This window comes from Aplysia californica, unplaced genomic scaffold, assembly GCF_000002075.1.
Source record: "Aplysia californica isolate F4 #8 unplaced genomic scaffold, AplCal3.0 scaffold00553, whole genome shotgun sequence".
Taxonomy (NCBI): domain Eukaryota; kingdom Metazoa; phylum Mollusca; class Gastropoda; order Aplysiida; family Aplysiidae; genus Aplysia; species Aplysia californica.
This window is the reverse complement of record NW_004797823.1, coordinates 84,147-87,220: the sequence shown is the minus strand read 5'-3', so window position 1 is coordinate 87,220 and position 3,074 is coordinate 84,147.

The window sequence follows — 3,074 nt, the reverse complement described above, 5'->3', positions numbered from 1 at the left end:
TCGTTCCCTGCAAGTGGAAGCTTGACATGTGCTGCGAGGGATCAAACTTGCATTCATTGGACTCTAATCGCGTCATCAATTTCGTGACAAAAAAAAAACAGTTCTTTTGTGGATCACTGAGTGTATTACCAAATTTTGTGTCAACGAAAACACATTTGTTACAGATCTTTGAGTTTATAATCAAATGAAGAAATCTTTAACATGGGCAAGGCAGCTTAAGATTTGATTTTAATCTTTTTGCAACGCTGGAGGCTATTGAGCTGGGAGAAGCGTGCCACAGTAATCTATTTTCAAAACTGACATTATCCTGATCTGTATCTTATGCTTTTGTCTATAATACTGTATCAATGATCTTGGGATAGGTGATGGAAGGGGAGGGCGAGGGCGAGGGATGGATGTGGGATTTTTTTTTCATTACATCCAAACTGTGATCGGTTTGCTATTATTTTATTATGTTGTTTATCATGTGATTTGGCAGGTTTCAAAACTGTATGCTTCACTTCCCCATCCCTTCCCCAATCCTGAGCCAAAGTTATGTTGCATTTAAATTTTAAGGAACTAGCTTTTGTCTTCTTTAGCTCTTGTGGTTGTTAAACGGACGTTTACAGTTGACTCTCTGCTTTCAACATATCCCTAGAACACATAAAGACAATGCTATGAAAAGACGCAAAAAAGATGACACCTATTAAAACCTCCACCAAATGTCCACTTTATATTTTAGTGACTACTTTTCTCATGAGAGCATAATAAAAACTGATGCACCACAGCATAGTACTGGAAATGATAAAATATAAAGAAATGTTCAGCGCTATGGCTAGATTGAAACGCATCGTGTTAACAATGTAGTGGAGCTCTTCAACAGAACCATGGACTAATACAGGAAACAATGATCCCAATAGCTGTATTCTGAGAATCTGGAAGCAAATTTGACTACTGTATGTCATTGGTTAGGTTCCAGGAGACATAAGGAATTGTACGAACAGCAGAACCTACGTGGTCTTAGTGTAGTTTAGTTTGGTAAGAGTTTTATGGCGCTCTTGACTACATAAGCCCATAAGCGTCATGGTCTGAAAGCATCCAAGCATAAAGACGAAGATACCCAACAAAAATTCTCCCCCCACGGGACTCGAACTCAAGTCTTTTGCGTGCAACGGTTTAGTACCTAACCGCTTCTATAAAGAGAGACGCCGGCGGCATATCAACGGCAGCTTCCAACCAACCAGAGAGAAATCAAATGATTGTAACAACTGCACATGTTTTGAGACCCCATCGTCAGAATTGAGATCATGTAAGGAGCTGGCTGTTTGCCAGCCAGGACGAAGAGGGATGAAACATTTCAAATAAAACAAACAAAACATCAGACTGAGTAACTCCGTTGACAATCATTACCATTTGGGAGTTAAACTCACGTTTTCTGCTTGCCAAATTAAAAGGGCCTAACCATTGCACCACAAACGCCTTTAGGGAAATCAAAGATGTGGAGCAAAAGAAACATCAACCGCCCCCCAACCCTAAAAAAAAAACCCGGCTCAATTGATTAATATTCATAAATCGCTCATCAGACATTGCCTCAAGTATAATTCTTAGCAGGCTTAAAGTAAGCTTAGGAATACATTAGAACAAAGCGGGCGACTTTTGATCCCTTGCTCCAGGTCACGCCCACCTGCTGGAACATTTAAAACTAAGCCAAAACTGGCAAACACAAAAGAAGAAAGCAAAACAACAAACATATCAATAACAAACGAACCCCCCCCCAAAAAAAAACAAAAAAACAAAAAAACAACAACAACAAACAAAACAAACAAACAAAACAAAAACAAACAAACAAAACAAAAACAAACAAACAAACCAACAAACAAACAAACAAACCAACAAACAAACAAACAAACAAACAAACAACAACACAAACAAAACAAACAAACAAACCAACAAACAAACAAACAAACCAACAAACAACAACAAACAAACAAAAAGCTCATTGTCGCAGGAGATTAAAATTTGATAATTAATGACAAAAGTATTTGAATAAAACAGACCACGTTCAAACTTCTTTAATACTTTTTATAAAACCAAAACCTAAATTACTCTACTGAAGAAGACAATACCCCGCCCCACACATTGCCCCTCCCCCTCCCCCAAACCACACACACTAAAGATGTTACGAAATCGAGAGAATGCATGATGTTGGAATGTAAAACGCAAATATAGTCAAAATAATATACAGTAAGGCTTTCTTTGCTTTCAGAATATCACAGTAGTGTGGATTTCGACCTTTTTATGGGGAAATTTATAGAAGTTTTTAAATTCCACATAATACAGCACTGACACGTTAACAGAAAGTAAACAGTAGTCTATCTGTGCCTAGAGCAAATCTCTAATGTCCTTTATTTCTTTATTGTGAGAAACGTCCGTTTTTAACAACATTGAAGTCATTTCACTCGCGGAGTTCTTTGTACTCTGCTAGGACGCAAGACTTGAAAGAAACAGAGAACAGAAATAAAAAATATACCAGCACCTTGTTAACGTGAAATCAGCCTTTGCCTTCTCTAGTAAATAAAGTTTGATAACGAATAGCTTGTATGATGCAAATAACTGCTCGACAGCAAGCTCTGCGCGCTTAACAATCTAAAATATTATTCCAGCAAAACTGTCGGTATTCTAAAACACTCTCAAGGCCCTGGTAAGCATACTATGCAAGCTTTCGACAAACTTTTTATCGTAACCCTCAGAATTAAACGCGTTTTGTTTTTCGATGTTGAGAGTCAAATCAGTCACATTGTGCCAACGTTTCAGCTTCTGCTCCTCCATGGACAAAAATCTAGCTGACCCAGACTCTAGTGGACTGGGACTGACTCTGTAAATGGCAGTGTGTACTGGATATTAGGAGCCCTACCATAGAACACTGACTCGAGTTCGATTCCTGAGGTTCCATAAAACAGCCGAAAAAAAGAGTAATTCCTCTTTTTACCTTTATTCCTAACAGTGAAGAGAGAGCACAGGGACGGTAATTTTTAAAACTTAGAATATTCCCATTACTGTTCTTCAATATTTTAATCAAAATATTCTTGAAGCGC